Below are 22,115 nucleotides of genomic sequence, written 5' to 3'. Positions count from 1 at the left end.
ACCAGAATTTATATTAGGTTATGGGGCTTTCTTCCAAATTCTGAAGTGCATCACTGAACATTGCAATCAGTTAAAGGCCCCTAAGAACACATCCAAACAACCTGAAGGGCTGAAGAAGAAGTTATGTAACACCAGAAGCCAATTTAAAAGTCACTCCAAGCTTCCTCACTGCTGGGGGGGGGGGGGCAAATTTTTCCTACTCTCTCATTCTATCTCCAAAGACTGCAGTGGCACAAAAAGTTTTCTGTTTTTTGCAGGTGAACCACTGTACATGAAAGGCCAACAGTACCTAGAACAACATAGGGCACTTCCAAACATTATTCCAATTGACAATGCTAGCAGTGAAAACAGGAAGCACCTCATTAACAAGGGACTTCCTGTTTTGAGGGGTTTAGAGCTACCATTGCCCTTCCATTTCAAATGTGGCTCTGTGTTTTATGTCAACCCCACTAAACTACATGTTCTTGCAGCAATGAGATCAGCCTCCTGGATGTGGTGCTCTGAGGATTATCAATCAGCATTCCAATTTAAAGTGCCAATCACCTATACATTTATTTTTGGATAGCCTCTTAAAGCGACCTTCATAAAACACATGGAACCACCATGCTTGATGGAATAGCTGCACTGTTTACTTTTGATTCTTGCAGTACATATATGTGGTATGCTTCATCCTACATCAGTGCTCTGCTGGAATACACAACTGACACTGATCACCATGAACCTAGCAAGGCCTGTACAATCTGTATTGCTGGCTTCACACAATGAATGGGGGCAATTTGGGCAGAAGATTGCTTTCCAAGCACCAAGGCCTAGCACCTATTGGTATGCTTCAGTGCAGAACCAGAAACTGGCTGCACTGTCATTGGTTGAATGCTCATGTCTGAAATAAGCTTCAATGCTCAGTGCTCTAAATTCCATCCATTAGTTAGTGCAATGGAAAAGGACCTGCAACACATGCATTTGACAGAACTAGCACATGCACTGAGCATTTCAACACCACATTTTCAGACAAAGGCAGCATGAAGTGCAAGAGCGCTGAAAATAGTGAGGCAAGAAGCAGCATCTGCATACATAAGCAGCTTTGCGGGTTAGTGTGCTTACACTTTTAACTGTGTAGTGTCGATTGCATCTATAACCCAAGAAGTACACAAAGAAAACATGAAGCAGCATGAAGCTACAGGAGCCAAGAAAGTTGAGAGGCAACAATGGAAACATGAAATGTAAAGACAAAGAGGTTGGATTATGTTCTTGTTAAATTAATCTGGCCATCTACATATATAACTGCGAATCATTAACTGTTCGCTTTAGTATAACAATAGGAAATGCAATTTGATTTGTAGAGAAAAGGCTTCCAGCTGGGTCTCTTGCAGAGTGCCTATTGGAAATATAATGACCTATTGTTTGGGCACTAGAACAGGCAGGCTTACCCTTGAGTATCTAAAGAGCCAGGGAAAAGGAAAGAAAAGCTTTCATGTACTGGAATTGGCAAGATTACTGCATCTCTGGCTAAAAGTAAAGACATAAAGCATTTTTAAAAATTTCCTGTATTTTATGGAATCTATTTTTTTATTTTTTTTAAAGAAGATACTCTATTAGAGATGTCTGTATTTTCTTCTTTTTCTAAAATCAGGCCACTTGGTAAAAATCCAACCGAAAAATGTTAGAAGATATAACGCACTGAAAAGCAGTTAATCATCACAGTTTGATAAGTTTCTGATGCATCATTAAACAATGCTCACTTCAATATTTAATGCTACTTACCTGGAAAAATCCCAAGAAAATTAAGTGTGATGAGGTGGACAGAGGATTGAATTTACTTGGAAGATCTAGGTTCAAATCCCCACTCAGCCATAAAGGACATTTAACTGCACCTCTGGTTGCAATCCTATTCACTGTTTCCCGGGAGTAAGCCCCATGGAATACAATGGGACTTATTTCTGAGCAGAAATGCATAGCATTGCACTATCACAGGATTGTTGCAATAATTCACATCTAGATTGACCCACAGAAAGACAAATTCTGCAAAACTAGAGGGCCCTATAGGGTATTTTGCACTATACTCCTCTGACATAAAGCTATCACAGCCATGCTAAAACCTGTGAAGGGCAGGCACTCAGTCCATCTCTAGTTACCACAAATTTAGACTTTTGAGGCTTTCATAATTTAAGATCTTCTGAAATTACGGTTTAGGAAGTCTATACATGGAGTCCAGACTAAAAACGTCATGGCAAAGCTCTCATTTAGAGACTCCCAGAGTAGGACTCAAAAGGAAGAGTTGGCAGCTCAGCCTGTAATGTGGAAACAATCTAAAATATTACAAAGCCTTTTGCATCTTTTTTAGATTTTTTCTGGAGGCATGGTTTACTAAATATCTGTGCCCATCTGCATCATCACCAGTCAATGTTTACTTTTGTAACTTTCAGAAGAGTCCTATTCTCCTCTACATGGCTAGCTCATGAGGAGTGAACTACTGCAGGGTGATTAATGGAAAGAGCCTGGACTTAGATGATTAAATGTTTGGATACATCAGTTAACATAACAATGTACAACTTCAGCCAATCTTAACCTCAGTTTCCAGCCTATAAAACCAACACACACTCCCTTAAAGAGATGTTGCTACTATGACTGCTTTAAGAACAGGAATATAAGAACAGGAAAACTTTGCCCACTGGAAATGCAACTGAAAAACAACTGTTACCTCTGAGATTTCCAAATTAAGCTAAAATTCTGATTATTAAACATTTCAGGAGAACAGCTCTGTGAACAGATACAGAAAAAGCATTCCATACAAAGAAACATGATCTTTCCAAGTGGGAGCACAAGTGGCTACCACAAGTATAGCAGCTAATAATAGTAATAATAATACAGGTATTTATATACTGCCTTTCTTGGTCGTCAGATTTCTCCTCAGATTTTATTCAAGGCGGTTTACATAGGCAGGCTGATTAAATCCCAGTAGGGATTTTTACAATTGAAAGAAGGTTCTATCTTTCAAGAACCACAACAGTCCAGATGTTTTACTCTGATCTGGTTTCACATTCTGGCCTCCATCCTCCCACGCTCGGAGCAGATGGAATAGCTCGGCTTCAGCTTGTCAGCTGCTTCAAGGTCGCACGGTGCCGGTGGCCTCGAACTAGCGACCTTCGGATGTTATCTTCAGGCAAATGGAGGCTCTACCCTCTAGACCAGACCTCCTGCCCAGGTCTGCATGGAGCTAGGGTGCATGTGTGCTGTTCTTGAGGGTGGTGGGGTCCTTAAAGAAACTCACAGGCCCCATCTCCCCTAATTTTAGTCAAATAATGACCCCCTCTAACCTTAAAACCGTAGCTAAGGGAGGGCATCACGAAAGGAAAGGGGGTCAGGCCCTCTATGCCTCCTCTGCAACTCAAGTCCCACCAGGCAAGAGGGCAGAGTGCACTGAACTCAGCCCTGAACCAGAACAATGCAGATAAACTGGTTTGGTGTTTTCAGAAAGATGGGCTTGCACACCGAGGAGAAATTTGGGAAGCAAGTTGCTTAAGACAAAAATTGTAATGAAACTGTTCTTTAAATGCATTAGAACGAAAGTAACAAAAGAAAGTAACACTGTTAGGCGAGACAGGATATTGGAAGGGGGAAAAAAAACTTTAATGAGTTATTATTTGCATCAGTGTTTACCACAGAATGTCTTGGAGGGATGCCCGTAGCCAGTGGTGTCACTAGGGTTTGCAGCACCCAGTGTGGGAGGCCAGCATGTCATCCCCAGCATGTCATGGAGTTCCTCTCATGCAGTGGGTGGGGCAATGCCCTGGACCAAGAGCTTAGTCATGTATCATCACCACGCCCCCGCTGGTTTTTTGGCTACAACATTTTAAAGAATAGAGATATTTCAGCGCAGTTTGTTTCACTGCATTCTGCATGCAATTCCCCATTGAATGATGTATGATAGCATTATTCAAAAATACAAACATTTTGACCAGTAGTGGTGTCATCTCTTGTGGGCATCACCTGGTGCGGCCTGCAACCCCCTAGCAATGCCACTGCCCAGCCATTACTTATGAAGAGTGCATTTGAAGAACTCTGTCAGACAAAAATATCACATGTGATATTTTAGAACTAACTGACAAATTAAAAAGTAACAAGTCACAGGAGACTGAAAGCATTCAAAGAGTTCTTAAAGAATGCAAAAGTGAAAATGGAGTCTTAACTAAAATATGTAGCTTATCTATTAAAAAAAAAAACAGTGCAATCCTACACGTCTCCATATAAGTAAGTCTCACTTAGTTCAGCGGGAATTACTCCAAGTAGATGAGGATAGGATTGCAGCCTCAACTGCCTTCCCACAGAATTAGAAGATATAACACATGCCACACTGATTTTAAATAAGTGGTTCAGGGAGCACCCATGCAGTGGAGTTGCTAGGATTCGCGTCACCCAGTGCGGGAGGCCTGTGCAACACCCCATGCAGTGGGCGGGGCAACACCTCAGGTGGTGGGCGTGGTGATGTACCATAGCCCCACCCCCACTGGTTTTTTGACTGTACCTTTTGATAGAACACAGATATTTCAACTGTTACCCTGCACATGTCCAATCTCCTCTGATCTTGGAAGCTAAGCAGGGTCAGGCCTGGTTAGTACTTGGATGGGAGACCGCTTGGGAATACCAGGTGCTGTAGGCTTATACCATAGTCTTTCGAGACTGAAGGTTGCGAACCATTTTTGTTTCATTGCATTCTGCATGAAATTACGCATTGATTTATATCAAACATGATGGTATTATTCCTCCAAACTCTGATTTCAGTGATTTTGAAAACTTGTAGAGTCACACACACATACCCTGTGTCAACTTACTAACACCTTATTGCAGCAGTTCTCAATCTTTTAGCACCGGGACCCACTTTTTAGAATGACAATCTGTCCAGGACCCATTGGAAGTGATGTCATGGCCAGAAGTGACATCATCAAGCAAATTGAAATAAATAATTATAAATAATTAAATTAAAATAAAATAAATAAATAAGGGGGAGCCAGCCCCGTTCCACCAAGTTAGTTTACTCTGTAGTCTGCCTGCAATAACACCCCTCCTCAAAAGAATCAGTGAGATTTCCAGCCCTCCCCACTGCCCAGTTTAAAGTTCTTCTATTTCAGGCATATCAAGATAAAGAGCCACCTGGCTTTGCAAGTGCAAAATAGAAAACATTCCCTTTACCAGTTCAAGCCTCTTTTTTTGTCCTTTTAAGTGGGGGGGGGGGGGAAGGCTGCATTCTGGAGCATTTGTTGCACTCTAGTTTCATTGGATCGGGACCATTCTGGTGTCCTCACATTCCCCTTTGCCTGGCCTGATCACAAGCCAAGGCACATCTGCCTACTCGCAAGTAAATGCGACTGTGAAGCTGTTTCGCTTTCCATAGGGCTCAATACACTCACAGCTGGGAGGGAGAGACCTTCTTGGGTGTTTTTGGGGGGCTGCATTCATTGGATAGGGACAATTCTGGTGTCATTAGATTCCTCTCAGTCTGCCCTTTCCGATGGACTAAGGCAAGTCCGCCTACTTGCGAATAAACGCGCAATACGGCTCAGTTTCACTTTCCATAGGGCTCCATGCAGTTTTTTCTTTCCGGTTTGTTGGCCATAACTTTTGAAGGAGCTATTTCACTCTGGTTTTTTGCATTGCATTCCACTGGAAATTCTGCATCCAATGGTGTATGGCATGACGGGGTTGCCACTGCACCCCCGTGATGCCACTGCACCCACGAAATTACAATCCATTTTCCACTGCATGTAAATGTTGTAGAAAAGCCTTATCAAGGTTCAGATTGTTCAATCTATATGAAGAATTCACATGATTCCTGCAACAGTAAGTATTTGAAACTGTCAACAAACCTGTAGATAGGGGTGATTCAACAGACTTTATACACTTCACTATCTGATGAACTGGAAACAGGGTTGAACAGTAAAACAGCCATATATGCAGATGATAGCAGATTATTCAGGATGGCACAATCAAAGCAGACTATAATAAAGAGCTTCAAAAGGAACTCTCCAAAGTGAGTGAAGGGGCAAGAGAATAGTAGATGAGATTCACTTAATCTAACTTAAAGTGATGTCTGCCAAGACCAAGGAGTTTAAATTTCATACAAACGCTGATGTGACCCTGGAAGTGAGCTAAAAGTTGCAGACTAGCTACTCACATTACTATTAGTGACGTCAATGGCAGTACTGTGCCCTGGATTTTTTCCCACGTTAATCCACTCAAAATGAACTTGGTATGCCTGTATCCCCTGACCAGATCCCAGCAAAATGCACAGACGTGAACATAAGAAGTCACCATATACTCAGCCTGTGTGCTTTGGGGTGGCTTCTAGGAGTGCGGCTCAGAGGTAAACAACACATGTTACCTGCAGAAGATTTAATCTCTGGCATCTCTAAATAGTGCTAGGAACAATTGCCGACTGAGCTGCTGCCAGTCAGTGTAGACAACATTATGTCAAATGGACCAGTGGTCTGACTTAGTATAAGACAGCTTAATACGTTCATAGACCATTATGTCATCTGTTGTGACTAGCACCAGCCGTCCAAACACTGGTGTACCTTGGGGGGGGGGAATCAGGGAGGACAAGCACTCATGTGGTACACCATAGGGGGAAGGCAGCGCCATGACCCTTCCACCGCCATAATTTTTTCTGAATTTGGGCCTGTTTTCAAGGCCTTTTAAAGGCTGGGGATGCCCCCTGCAGTCACCCTGTTCCCAGAAGGCCTTCTGAGGCCTTCAAAATGCTGAAAAAGAAAAACTTTTTCATAGAAAACCGGAAGTGCTTTTTTCAGGCAGGGGTGGCATTTTGTGGTCCTGTGCACCTGGGTGGTTTCAGTGCCACGTCCGCAACTGCCCCCAAAGTCTTAGGCAGAGGTCATTCCCAGCTCTGTTATTCAGAGCCTTTTAGCTAGAGATGATGGGGACTGAACCTGGAACCTTACACAGACAAAACAAATGTCCCAACACTGAACTGTAGCCCCTCCCCAAACCCTAACCACAACACACTTTAAAAGACAACAAGACTCTAGAGGCAACAAGACAGAGATCAGATGTACCCACTGCAGCAATTTATGTATATAAGTAGGTCAGAACCAGTACTAAGCGTCACATCAACAGAGTTAGCACACCCTATGTGTATTCTCAAAGCCGAAGATTCAAGTAATTTGTGATTTCAGGAAGCCACAAGCCAGCACTCTCAAGGTTCCTGACATTTCTTAATTACAGAGCACTTAAAATAAAATGGAGTCCAACCTAGACAAATCTAGGATTTGCATCCTACTACAAGGTATATTTTTGTTTTGCTTTCCGGTCTTCTTCCAAAACTCATATAAAGAAAAGATAAAAATACATGAGTTTTTGTGAGACACAAGTTGCTATCAATAGACATCAAGCCATACATAGTCTATTAAAGACTTCCTCCTTTACTTCAACTATTGTGCTGATCGTGAGATGAGCAGCATGTCCAGAAATGTACACTTTGTGTTTTACACCCCTATGCAATGGGGAATATAGCAGCAACTAGCATAAAATATAACAGTTTACTTTTTCTATAAGCCAAATCAGACTTGGGATGCATTGAAAAGAGAAATAGTAAGAGAGCTAAATAACTGAAAAAAACTAGTTTGTGGGAACATCACATGAAAACTTGCCAGTTAAGCAACCTCAAATCCTTTTGAAGGCAGACATTTTTTCCACCAGTGGAAACTATTCTTATATGTGTACAAACCTTCTTCTCTTGCCACCAAAAGGGCAAAATTTGGGGTTGCATGAAATATTCCAACATAGGGTAACAGCATCAGTAGTACACCATTATAATTACTGTGTAGAAGGTCTTAGTATACAGGAAGAAGTAATTTAGAGAGCTACTCTTCGTATAAGGCGTTAATTTCCTGACTGATGGAGCAACTCCATTTCGATGGGAGTTGCTGTTTGTGTGAACTGTTCGTGCCATTGTCTGGATTCAGTGATGCTTCTCAAGGTCAAATTAGAACCAAACTGCATGCTACAATAGCCGCATGAGGCTGTGGTTCAAGTCACACTTCATTCCCTATAGCAGTTGTGTGGAGCCACCCTTGGGATTGGGGCCATGGCATTAACTCTTTAACTTCATTTCATTTCCCTGCCAAAAAAGTGTGACCCTCCCCTGCAAAGCAGCTAGTTAACCTTTGAAATGTCACAGTATTAAATGAAACATACAGCTCAGGTCTTAGATGTGATGACAGTGGATGTACATGTTTAAACACAATTCATATCTTCTAATCACATAGAAAGAAGGGAGGGAAAACAAATAATCAATGCCGCAGATGGGTGAGAAATACTCAGCTCTATTCCCACCTGCTCCTACCTCTCTTGAAGTACTTTTCTGTCCTCTGAACACACTTCTAGTACCTGAACTCAGCTGAAGGAAAAAAGCCCTCAGCTGACAAAGGACAGAATGGCAAGCTGCAGACAGGGGAGGGGGAGAATTCTGCACTCTTCACCCACATGTCCCTTTTACTGTTAGAAAATGAGGTGGGGCAAGCATCCCTTTTTATGTGATTGGAAAAATCCTTGAGTAAGGATATGAATCTGCCACTATCACACACAACCTGGCCCTCCTACTAAGTGGATTACACATGTAATTAATATACAACAGGAACTGCCAGTCTTTCGCAATGACAAATCTACTTTTTATATATCCTGGAGGTTCCAGAATGGGTATCTGGTGATGGGCGGAGGCAGGTTTCTCCCCCCCTGACATGTGTATTTATTGGAATACCTACAGTGTTTCTACATGCATACAGTGCCTCCCCACACAAATCAGGAACTCTGCAAAGGCAGGTTCCCAATCACATGGAGGGGACTGTGCACATATCCCATTGAAAAACAAACACAATGCCACTTCTGCTGTATTCAGTGAATGTGCACAGGAGCCTCCCAAAGATAAGAAAAGGACTATTGTCACAGCTCACCGCTGAGCAGCAGGCACAGAAATTTTAAGAACATGTTACAGGCAGATGCAAGTATTTTATGAGAAATTATCCTGTCAAAGATACACAATCATGCATATGCAAAAAGGAGTACTTGCGCAAACGTGTACACACATGTCTAGTATTAAATGCACATGTGAATCTATCATGGGGCTCCAGCTATACTTGATAATACAGCCACTATGAAATTAAGCAATGGCAGACTTTAGAGCATTAAATCTCCACTTGGTGCCACTCTATTACACACATCAATTAGTCAATAATTTGTCTTGCAATAGCTGTTTGCTCAGTGACTTTAAACTCTGATTTATAATCAATGACTCCTAGTAACTGCTCGGCTTTCTGATAAACAGCACACTGATATACAGTGAATTCACCAGCATTTTTTTAAGTGCATTTGTGTACCTTAATTCAAATTAGAATTGTCTAAGTACAATGGCTAAGAGAGTACAATCTCTTAAGCGACTGTCTTCTGTATAAGATTTAATATTACTGAAATAAAATCTCTAGGGGAAACTCCCATTCTTGAAAGAGGTGCCCTTCATTTGTCACAAGGGAGGTCTAAGATAAGAGCAGAAGCCAGCCCTTTGCAGCTTATCTGCAGCCTGACAGTACACTTAAAGAGCCTTAGTTCTGTGCAATCTGTGATTATTGTTGATTAGATTTTTCTCTGGCAAATTACTCAAGATTTGAACTAGATCCTGGCTTAACTAGATTTGGCTGCTGCAGGCACTGTGGCCAACTTGCATCTTTTGCTAGGGCAGCACAAGAGAAGGCAGACCCACTCCCAGGACTCTGCTACTACTACTTACCAGGGTTTGGATGTGTTCTTATTTCAGATTGTTCAGCCGTCATGTAGCCATGCTCCAGGGTCTTTTCCAGTTCTGTTACCTACCTATGGACCTTCAGGCTTTTTTTTATTCCTTCAGGGCATCCCGAATGGCTAAACCGAGCTGCTATCTATAAGAAACGGAAAAATAAGTTTTAGCACATGCAGGACAGTCCTATGCATGTTCATTTGGCAGCAGACCACCCTAAATTCAATAGGATTTACTACGTACCAAGGAAAGGTAGACAGATTTGCAACCTAGACTGCACAGACCCAGCACAGGCCACTAGAAAAGGTTTATGCAGTTCAGAAAGGTCTTTTAAAAAATATTTTAACCCTTTTTCCCCCAGCCCGCAGGTGTACACATTTGGCCCCTGTTGCATATATGCAATGTTGGGCAGAGTTGGATTCTAACTGAATGTCTATTCTAACTAGAGTCCTGTTTACATTCAAATTTCAGGCTCAAGAACTTTCCCTCTAGCCCTATTGTGTTCCCCCAAAGAATAAGCCCTTTAGGAATAACCCAAAGACAAGGCTTTACTCCAGAGTAGCCTCACCACCAGAACCAAGCCATGAACTCTTCCCCTCAGAAAGTGAACTCAGATTGAAAGAGTTTTCCTCCTAAACTGGAGTCCCAAATGATCAAACATTTGCTCTGCCCTGGCCAGATCTGAGTGAAGAACCAAAGCGAGAGCCCAATTCTATGCATGTCTACTCAGAAGTAAGTCCTATGATAGTTAATGGAGCTTATTCCCACAGTCCTGTGTGGACAGGACTGCAGGAGCCTTAGAGCCCAATCCTATGCATGTCTACTCAGGAGTAAGTCCCTTTACAGTCAGTGGGGCTTACCCCCCCCCCCAGTAAGTGTGGCTAGGACTGCAGCCCCAGAGCCCAATCCTATGCATGCCTACTCAGGAATATAGTCAATAGGGCTTACCCCCGGGTAAGTGTGGCTAGGACTGCAGCCCCAGAGCCCAATCCTATGCATGTCTATTCAGGAGTATAGTCAATGGGGCTTACCCCCGGGGGAAGTGTAGCTAGGATTGCAGCCTGACTCCCCACCTTGCCCGCCCAGAGAAAGGCGACTCCCGCTTCCATCCCACTTGCCACCTCCCCCTGCGCCGGGAAGGGCGCCCGCGCGCGTGGCTATCCCGGGGCCCCTCGCCTTCCACCAGCCGCGCGCGCTCCCCCGGGGTCCGGCCGAGGAGAGGGGCGCTGGTCCCGCGCGGGTGGCGCACTCACCACCGCAGCAGCAGCAGCAGCAGCAGCTCGGGGGTCCTCTGCGCGTGCCCGGCACCCGCCACGCCGCTCTCCGCGGCCCCAGCCTGGGCGAGGGCAGCGAAGGAGTTTGACAGCGGAGACTGCAGCGCCGCCGGCTAAGTCGGGGGCGTGGGCGGGGGCAGCGCAGGGGGAGGGGGCGGGGGTAACCCTTGCCGGGCCGGCCAGGCGCCGCAGCCCCAGCGCTGGCTGAGCCCTTCTCCAGCCTTGCTCCAAGGGCGGGCGCGGAGGTGCTCCCCGGAATGCGTCTCCTCAGCCCCGCCTCACAGGTCCGTCCCGCTCGTCAAGTTTCCAGTCCTCCTCAGGACGAGGGAGAGACTGACTCACAGCACAAGCCTGTGCCCGTCTACTCACAAGTAAGCCCCATGGTCCTCGCTGGAGCTGACTCCCAGGAAAGTATGCACAGTACTGCAGCGTGACGAGCCCAGGGTCACCACAAGAGATTCAGGTCTGAACAGGGGCTGGAGCCCAGCTCTCCCTAGATCAGTGTTTCTCAAACTGTGGGTCAGGACCCACTAGGTGGGTCGCAAGCAAAGTTCAGGTGGGACCCCATTCATATCAATATTTTATTTTTAATCTGTTAGACTTGATGCTACCATGGTGTGTGACTGCACAGGGAGAAATGTTACGGATTTGTATTTTTAACAATGATAGGAAATGGGACTTACTCCTGGGTAAGTGGGGTTAGGATTGCTGAAAAATTATGCTGCTTGATGACATCACTTCCAGACATGACCACGTCTGGTGAGTCCTGACAGATTCCCATTCTAAAAAGTGGGTCTCTGTGCTAAAAATTTGAGAACCACTGCCCTAGATTATACTGTCCTCATTCTAACCATTGCACCACCTTGAAGCCCTTTCCATACTTGAAATGCACTGCTTAAATGCTAAAAATCCTATTTTTATCAACAATAATAGATAGGTTTTTGTTGTTGCTGTTGTTTTAAAGAGCCCAATCCGGTGCTGTGCCATTGGGGTGTGCACTTTATCCAGTGGTGGGATGGTAGTTATGGAAGCCTCCACAAGGCAAGGGAACATTTATTTCCCTTGCCTCAAAACTGCATTGAAGCTGCACCAGTGCTAGAAAGTTGGATAGGATTATGCCCTCAGCTGACAGTATTGCAGTCAATCAGTGCTTCTAGAATTTTTTTTTTCATCACAACAACCTTATGTGATTGGTTCAAATCAGAGTTGGAATTGGTTTCAGACAGTCATGAACGTCATGGCTCAGGCTACAATCCTATCGGCACTTATCTGGGAATAAGCCCCATTGACTATAATGAGACTTCTGAGTAGTCACACATAGGATTGGGCAGTCAGTGGGGCTTCCAACTTGGAGCCCCAACATCGACCATTTCTCCAATATGGCACTCAAACTGCCCTCTGCACTTACTCTTGAGGCAAATAAAAAAATCTCTGCTTTTTAAAGTTCAGAGTTACTCCTTAAATGCAAAAATTCATGTAAGCTTATCATCAAAGGTATCAGTTTCTAGGAACTACAGTGTTTGAGCAGTACTAGTTCAACACACACTGAACATTTCTGCTTGGGTTGACTTCACCTTGCACAAAGAAAACAGTCCAAAGGGCTGCTTCAATTCTTCTGTTGTATCACTCAGTAGGACAGTCAATAGATTGCGATCCACCATCTGACTATCTTATAGATCTATGAAAGCCAGTTCCTGGAGTTTGGCATAGTTCAGCATCACACTTGACAACAAACAGAGCCAAGCATGGCTTCGTGGAACAGACCGGACATGGTTCCGTTCTCAATAGCCGCCATACCGTTCTGACAACATACAGAGCCAGTTACCTTCAGTACTTCTTGTCCTGTGTATACAAATCTACATCTCAGTTACAGCAGATCAAAAAAGGCAAACAATTGGAAGTCAAACAACATTGCCTACTGGAAATCATCTTGTGATTTGCAAGTTCTCACTCTGTCTTCATCTGACCCACACTGTTTTGAATGACTGCAAATATTTAAAAACCTAACTTGTTTTGACATCATGAAGGGGATATGTGTGACATGGCAAAGGTGAGGACCAGAATCTTACACATTTATAAAGTGTATTGGGAAGGGAAGAGGCACTGATGCCTTTATAATGCACTGAAACAACTTACACTGTCCTCTAGGGACTACTAGTCAGTAAAAGTTGAGCCATTTAAAGTGAAGGCCATTGGGCCCACTGCAAACTTGTCTCCAGGTGCTTTTCTGTTCTTCATAAGGAAGACAGTATAGGAGTTGATCACCAGCCAATGAGGAAAGTATTTTGGTGAGGCTACCACTGTGCCTTCCCAAGTGTCCAAATCATTTGAGGCAAGGGTCTGCTTCCTGTCCAGTCATTTTATTTCTTGGTAGAGCTGTATGGTGGCTATTGACAACGGAACCTTATCTGGTCTGCTCCATGAAGCCATTCTTAGCTCTGTTGCCAAGTGTGATGCTGAACTATGCCAAACTCCATATGAACTATGAACTGGCTTTCATAGATCTATAAGATAGTCAGATGGTAGACGGCAGTCTACTGCCTGTCCCCACTGAGAATTCTCCTGTCTCCCATAGGAGAATTGAAGTAGTAGTAGTAGTAACTTTATTGTCATTGTGCTACAGCATAACAAAATTTATGCACCTTTGAGATACAAGCATAAATATATACTACAATTCCAACAATCACACTCTACACACTCACCCACACATTCTATACAACATGCATTATAATATAAAAACAGTATAACAGACCATAATGCCCAGGAGCATGATAACAACTATATCACCTTATTCAACATAATTATGGCTGTGGGATAAAAACTGTTCAGGAATTGTGTGGTGCTGCTCTAATAGTTCTGCATCGTCTACCTGAAGGCAACAGTTCAAAGAACTTATGAGCTGGATGGAAGGGGTCTCTCAGAATACTATGTGACTTCTGCAGACAGTGAGATGTATAGATGTCCTCCAAAGCTGGTAGATGAAGGTTGATGATGTGCTGCGTGATCTTAATAATTCTCTGCAGAGCTTTTTGTCCCCTGCAGAGCCATTTCTGTACCACACCAAGATATCATAGGTTAGGACACTCTCAATGCTGCAACGATAATAAGACACAAGCAGCTGCTGTGACAAATTTAACCTCCTAAGCTTCCTCAGAAAATATAACCGCTTTTGTGCTTTTTTTATCAACATGCTGGTGTTAATAGTCCATGAGAGGTCCTCTGTGATGTAAATACCTAGGAATTTGAAACTAGCAACCCTCTCCACCTCCTCACCATTTATGTATAATGGTGTGTGTACATCCCTCTTTTTCCAGAAGTCAATTATAAGTTCTTTAGTTTTTTTGATGTTAAGTGAGAGATTATTTTCCTTGCACCACAATAACAACTCCTGTACCTCCTTACTATAAGCAGGCTCATCATTCCCGCTAACAAACCCCACCACTGTAGTATTGTCTGCAAATTTTATAATTTCATTGGTGTTATGTGATGGGGTACAATCATGTGCATACAGGGAATAGAGGAAGGGGCTCAGCACACAGCCTTGGAGAGCTCCTGTATTTAATATCAGAGTGGAAGAATGATAAGAGCCCATCCTAACTGACTGTGGCCTAATTGTCAAAAAGTCCTTTACCCACAGACAAATGTCTTGCTGTATGCCCAAATTAGTCATTTTAAAAAACAGCCTGCTAGGTAGAATCATGTTAAAACCAGAACTATAATCCACAAATAACAGCCGTACATATGTACCAATTGTTCCAAATGACTGTCTGCTTATGAACTGGCACTATAATAGATTCTTCAAGCAAGTGGGGACAGAGCACTGTGACAGAGATAAATTGAAAATATCTGTAAAAACTTCAGTCAGCTCTGCAGCGCAGTCTTTAAGGACCCATCCCGGAATTCCATCTGGGTCAGCTGCTTTCCGGACATTAGTATTCTGTAAAACCCATCTCACATCATCAGGCTGTAGGACAAGTGACTGACTATCAGTGGCTGCAGCTGGAACGTTGGTGGCTGCTATCTCCTCCTCAAACCGGCCAAAAAACTGATTAAGCTGCTCTGCCATGGAATCACTACTGCTGGGCAGACTATTTTTATCATTCTGCCCAGCAAGTTGGCGCAGGCCCTGCCATACCAGGCAGGGATCTGAATTTTCAAAATGCTGCTCAATCCTCTGCCTGTACATGGCCTTTGCATCCCTGATGCCTTTTTTTAAGTTCGCTCTGGCCTCACTCTACTGTAGTGTGTTTCCAGAACAGAAAGCAGCATTCTGGGCTCTTATCAAAAGGCGCACATCTCTGCTGACCCAGGGCGCATTATTAGGAAACACCCATATTTGTCTGGTGGTAGTGACAGTGTCCATGCAGCTTTTGATATAGAGCAGTACAATCAAGGTATAGATGTCGATATTGTCCTCCACAAATAATGTCCAATCAGTGCGCCTGAAGCAATCCTGAAGTTGCTCCAATGCATCTTCTGACCACTGTAGCAGCCCTTTTGGACTGTTTTCTTTGCACAAGGTGAAGTCAACCCAAGCAGAAATGTTCACTGTGTTTTGAACTAGCACTGCTCCAACAATGTAGTTCCTAAAAACGGATTTGATGACAGTGACTTTAACATGGATTTTTGCATCTAAAGAGTAACTGAACTTGAAAAGCAGTTTTTTAAAAAATTGCCTCAAGAGTATGTGCAGAGGACAGTTTCAGTACCATATTGGACAAGGATCTGCTTTCACCTGCTGTACAAAATTATGAATATGACTTCCAGATCAGCACAAGCCTAGCACCTTTCATTTCAGAGATTAAGCACTGATAAAGACAAGTTTTTGAAATGCTTGGAGTGCTTATCTTCCCAAACTAGCAAGAGATTAGGACTTTCACAAACAGCTGTGGTTTAAAACTAGATTTGCAAGGTTACTGAACTGGAATTGAAGGCACAGAATTCTGTTAGCACTTTGGGTGAAACTGTCCTATCCTCAGGGCAACCTCTTTGAAAGGATCAGAATCCTATGGTGCTTTTAACTTGGTGTATTTACTTACCAATATACAGGTTGGGCAGGAGGCACAGAACCAAGCACGCAGGGAGCCAGTGTTACGCTAAAACAAACTCAGTCCAATCCTAGCAAGCACTCTGCCAGCCAGCACCACTCTGAAGTAAACCCTGCTAGGAGAAAAGCAGCTGGGGAAGGTTTTCTCTAGGATGACAGGTTGCTGCTTCTCTACTTGAAAGTGGGACTATACCTTTTCAGCTTATCCTGCATTCTAACACCTGTATTATGCCACTGTCACAGCCTCTGAAATAAGCACTTCACACATACCACACAATTAGAGAGAGTTCTATTTAAATGTAAACTATTACAGACACTTGCATGAGAATTACACCAAATGTAATGGATGATGTTGATGAGTTCATTGGATGCATTTGTGGGCAGAGATCCATGTTCCTTAAAGTGTGTGGCCAGGCACCTACCTGCTGGGCTCAGATGATGACATCATCACCAAACAGCCAGAAACAGCAGCATCACAAGTCACAATACCACACAGCTGCCAGAAGAGTCTGTGCACCAGTTCAGACACCTTAGAGCAGGGGTGTCCAAAGCTTTTGGCAGGAGGCCCACATCCTCTCTCTAACACTGTGTTGGCGGCCAGGGAAAAAAGAATTCATTTACACTTAAAATTTGTATAAATTTACATACATGAATATATTAAAGATAAACATATATGAATGAATGGTCTTGCAATAGCTCAAGGCCTATAAAAGGCCTTGCACAAAGCAAGGCTGGCCTTTCCTTTGCTGCTGCTACTGCATCACAGACTTGAAACATCAAGCAGTGGAGGGAGCCCTCATCCCACAGCTCATGCAAGAAGTCAAACAGTCTCCCTCACACTGGGAGCAGTTGCATCAGGCCAGTGTGGTCTCCAACAAATCTCCGGAGGCTCATTGGAGACTGGGGGCTCCCTGAGGGCCGCATTGAGAGGCCTCAAGGGCCGGGGTTTGGGCACCCCTGCCTTAGAGTGAACTCTGGCAGAGATATAGGTGTTTAGAAGATGGGGGGCCTAGAAACAAGTATTAGAGGAATTCATGGAGGATAGGTCTGTCAGAAGCTCTTAGCTGTGATAGCTGAATGAAATGTCCAACGTCAGAAGCAGTATAACTCTAAGTACCAGACAATAGCCTTCCTCTATCACTTTCATGCTTTGCTTGCAATCCCTTCAGAGTCTCCTAAATGGTCACTTTTGGAAAGAGATTGCTGGAGTAGCAAGATGTTGGTCTTATACAGCATGCTGCACTTAAGGCCGCAATCCTAACCAACTTTCTAGCACTGACTTAAGGGCAATGCAACTCTGAGGTAAGGGAACAAACATTGCTTTACCTTGAGAAGGCCTCCATGACTGCCTCCCAACTGCAGGGTGTAGCACATGCCCCCTTGGCACATCTATGCCAGTGCTAGAAAGGAACTCAGGTGCAGGGCACATGATTTGCATTCAGATGATCTCCATTTCAATCCCAAGTTATCTCCCCATAGGGCTCAGAAAGGCTCTGGTCTCAAACTCTGAAGAGCTACCACCAGTCAGTACAGACAATGTTGAACAAGAGGGACCAGTGATCTGACTTACAATGTAGATTCATATCCTCCTTATTCATAGATAAGAGATACAAAAATTGGTTGTGAAAGCTAAATGGCTGGTGATGACCAGAAAAACAAGCTTGAACATTAAAGCACTTCTTTCATAACTGTCAGTGAGTCTTGGACATGTCAGGAATAGCACCTAACAGTTATGTTCTGCATTGCCTTTGGCTTCTCTTCATCCAAGCACCCTCTGCAGTCTTTCCCTTCTTTCTTTACCATTGTTCTACTTTTACCCCCCTTCAACAGTCATTTCCATTTTCTAACGTCTCTCTCTCTCTTATGGAAAAAATTGGGTCCCAAGGTAATTTGGTCCCATTATTGCAAGAGTGACTCAATAAATCACTCAAGGGAAATCAGTGGTCATTTTCTGCATGACTCTGAAGTGGTCACTTCGATGTCTCCTTCCATTATGGGTCAGCTCTCTGCAGCAGCTAATCAGATACCATACCATTTCTTGTCATGGAGAGAATTAAGGATTGATCAGCATACCAGGCATCATCTTGCCTTTCTGCCTTCAGCAGAAAGCGAGAAAGCTGACTGGCTTCTGGTAGCCGGGCACTCAATTTTCTTTTCATTTGAAGATGGATGCCAAAGTGCATCAAAGCGTTTTCAGTAAAGCCTCAATTCCCAGCTCTTGCACAATATGGTCTGAACATTAATCTCGCCAATAAGCAGCAAATAGAAACTTTGTCATCACATCTTTAAAAATTCCATTGCAAAGCACTGGAAGAAACGGTCAGAGAATCAGACATTTAGGCTGGTATATTCATGCTGACATTTGAAAACAGATATTTATGTAGAGCATCCATTGACAGGTGGCACTCTGTGTGCTCCAGCATGGAAAAGGGAGACTAGCAGGTATTTCACTCAGATGTAATCCCCATTGTGTGCATAGGTGTGGAGCCTCAGACATCTCTCAGACTGCAACATCATGGAAACGTACAAGCCACTGTGATAAGGCAGCAACTGCTGGAAAGACACAAGGCACAGGTTCTCAACCTGTAGAGCAGGTTCTCCTTGAGTGAAGCAGGACATGCCAGGCCAAAAAACAAAAACAAAAAAACCAAGAATGGTGGTCAGTGACTCCTGCTAGAAGTTCATCTTGGCTCTTCATTCCAGCATGGTATGCAGGATCTCTGCACTGTTCCCCACTGAACTGTTGGGCTGCCCTCCTCTCTCCAAAGTAGAACATAAGGTAGAAGGACCAAATTTGAAAATGCTGTGAGACTCACAGGCCTAAGTACTTACACATATTGCTGAAATCTGCTTAATTTCATTAAAGTGATGAATGAAAATCATCCTCTCTATGCACTGTGCCACAAAACATCATCTTTCCTGAACATGTATCTGTATCCTTGCTGCACTATCCTCTCTGATCTACAGCATGGAATACAATAATTAAAATTATTGCATCTGTTTTAGAAAGGACAATGTGTATTTCACGAGGGCAAGCTTTGTTACACATAATAGATTTCTGGGGGTGGAATTGTATATTTCACATCAATGCTCTTACCCTAAAGTTAAACAAAAAGCAAGCTCATGGATCTGCTCATTAAATTAAATTAAAGATTCAATACACTGAGCATGGGAAGAACATAATGACCCCAATTGTTCATCAGTCAAACTGTGAGGTTGGCCCACCTTCCTGTTATGGAAGAAGACAGATACAAAATAATTGAACAGCTCTGCCATCTGTTACCACTTTGCCACTTCCCCATCTTCCCCATGCAACAGAGCTACCACTTCCTTGACTACCTTCTTTCAGACAAAACCAAAAAACCCTCTGTTTTAGGCATTCCTCATTTCATTCTGTGCATTGGTCTCAACATCATCCCTGCACGCACATTCTACACTTGTGAATTGGTCCTTTGTTAATGGTCCCTCTTTCTACTTCTTATACATGTTCTTCTTGCTTCTCAACTTCTCAGCTCAGCTTCAGAAAATTAAATATTTATATCTAAATATTTCTAAATGCAAGAAAAAAGGCTCCACTCAGCACTGAAAAATCAAAACCTTTCTTTGAAAAGAGAGAACAGCAGCACGATTTATGAATTCATATAATTTGCCAGTGTTTATGTTCATGTAGAGTTTATATTCATATCTACAGGCTGAACAGGGGACAATGGACAAGCATGGGGTACTCAACATTTTGCCACTCCCCCAATCCACTGCTTGGAAGTGGCTACTTCAGCATTGTCCCCCTATATACCAAGGTCATTTCCACAACCCTTCAGCCCTACTCCCCTACAAGAGGCTGGAAGCAGAATTTGGATAGTGGCACATTCCCCAACACATAGTCTTTGATATATTGCTCAATTCAGGATAGAAATTTGCAAGATCCTACTATGGGCTTATTCAGTAGTTGCATCCAAAGCATCAATTTTTGGCTACAACTGGCTTGCGTAGTGAGTAGCTTTTTTCCTATAATACAGTTTCTCATGGCCACAGCCCCCTCCCTGCATCACCCTCATTTAGTTAGTCCCTGACCCTTTGCAGGGAAGAGCAGGTGTTCTAATTGCTAGCTTCCTCCTTGCAATGAGAACGGAACTCAGATCCAGAATAGGAATCAAGTAAGAGCTAACTGAGGTATACAGGGGATCTGTATTCATGGATGGGGTCCACGCATCCATCCCGTGCTTCCTCTAGAAGCGAGGGGAACTTCTGAGCCCAGCAGAGACTGCGTATGTCCATCTGTGTCCTGTGCCAGGCTCAAAATGACTCTTAGAGTCAAAAACACGTGACTTCTGGTTTAAAAAAAAAAACAAAAAACCAGAAGTGACTTTTTAATGCCATATAAGTAGGTGAAGTCTAAAATGGTAAAAACAAATAACACTGCTAAAATGCAAAATTTGGCTTATAAAATGATAAAACGTAATATCCTAGTCAATTAACAAAATAACACCGACATTTATCTATTAAAGTGGCTGCAGAGTGTCTGTAGATCATCTTGAGTACTTTTGTGTTTCTAAGCCCCTAACTCCCTCTGTGTGGCTTTAACTGACTGTAGAGTCTTCGAGCATGCTCAGAAGCTGCCAAGAAAAATGCAAGGAAGCTTATGGAAGTGAAACTGAGCCATAGTTTATTTACTCTGTTTACTGAGCTGCATTTCAGGCCACCTAATGGCTCATTAGGCCACCATGCCTTGATCCAGCAGTTTTCAAATTCTTGGAGAGTTTGAGCTGCTCTTAAGTTCTTGTGGGGGCTGGGGAAGGCAGCTGCCTGATCCCCAGGATTGCACTGCTCGGGGGGGGGCTGCAGGGGCTTGAGTCCACTTACCCGAGCCTCCTGCAGACTCCCCAGGAGTGCAGGGAGCCCTGCACGACCTTCTGCAGGGCTCCCCCAGCTTCAGAAGTGAAAGTGGAGCGATCATGCTCCACTTCTGCTTTAGCGGAGGCGGGGCGTGATCGCTCCACTTTCAAAGCTATGGGGAGCCCTGCAGAAGGTCATGCAGAGCTCCCTGCACTCCAGGGAGGCTGCAGGAGGCTCGAGTAAGTGGACTCAAGCCCCTGCAGCCCCCCTGAGCAGCACAATCCTGGGGATCGCGCCACTGCCTCCTCCCTGCCTCCAGGCTGCCCCCGCCCCTTAAGGGGAATCAGGCCAAGGCCCACAGGCTGGGGCGTCACAACACCCCAGTTTGAAAAGCCCTACCTTGAGCCATTGGAAAGGGTAGGCTGAGAGGAATGCAATGCCACCAGAATTGTCCCAATCTGATGAACGCAGCTCCAAGCTGATAAATGTATTGAATCCTATGGAAACATGTTCACTCACAAGTAAGCAAAATTTGGTGCGTTTTTTTCCTGCACTTTAAAAGCAGTTTGATTCCATACTGTTTTCAATTGTGTTGGATCAAATTGCTATCTTCTCAAAGTTTTAATTTGTTTGTGTCTGGAAGCATTAGGTTCACTATAGTTGTTCAAACAAGTAGCGTGCAAATCTTAAATGGCTCTTGTAAGTTTAATTCAACTAGTCGACTGTGTAGTTGTGCTGTGTATGTGTGTTTCCTGTGGCTATGTCCCCTGACAGCCACAGGCATAACACACAAATATAGTATCTATATGACAGTGATTACACTTGATAAAACTGCTTTAAAATTGAATATTTTAATTTGGAATAAAAACACATAACACCACATTCAGCCCCTCCCTTTTTTCAGACAACACTGCCATCATGAAAAAACAAAACGATTTGTAGAGTGCCTCTACTTATAAGGCATTGAGAAGCCCCAGAAAAACCCCAGAGGCTTTCCCAGGTCTCCTAATGCCTTATAAGGCATTACATAAGAACAGCCCTGCTGAATCAGGCCATAGGCCAATCTTATTCAACTTCCTGTATCTCACAGTGGCCCACCAAATGCCTCAGAGGGCACACAAGTGACCTGCATCTTGGTGCCCTTCTTTGCATCTGGCATTCT

General features: G+C 43.7%; 1 pseudogene; it reads left to right on the top strand.

The window, feature by feature from the left end:
• Nucleotides 1-4,540: 4,540 nt before the first annotated feature.
• On the top strand, nucleotides 4,541-4,657 carry LOC136650251 (5S ribosomal RNA; annotated as a pseudogene).
• Nucleotides 4,658-22,115: the final 17,458 nt, after the last annotated feature.

This window comes from Tiliqua scincoides, chromosome 4 (assembly GCF_035046505.1).
Source record: "Tiliqua scincoides isolate rTilSci1 chromosome 4, rTilSci1.hap2, whole genome shotgun sequence".
Classification (NCBI taxonomy): domain Eukaryota; kingdom Metazoa; phylum Chordata; class Lepidosauria; order Squamata; family Scincidae; genus Tiliqua; species Tiliqua scincoides.
This window is presented reverse-complemented; position numbering and strand designations above follow the sequence as displayed.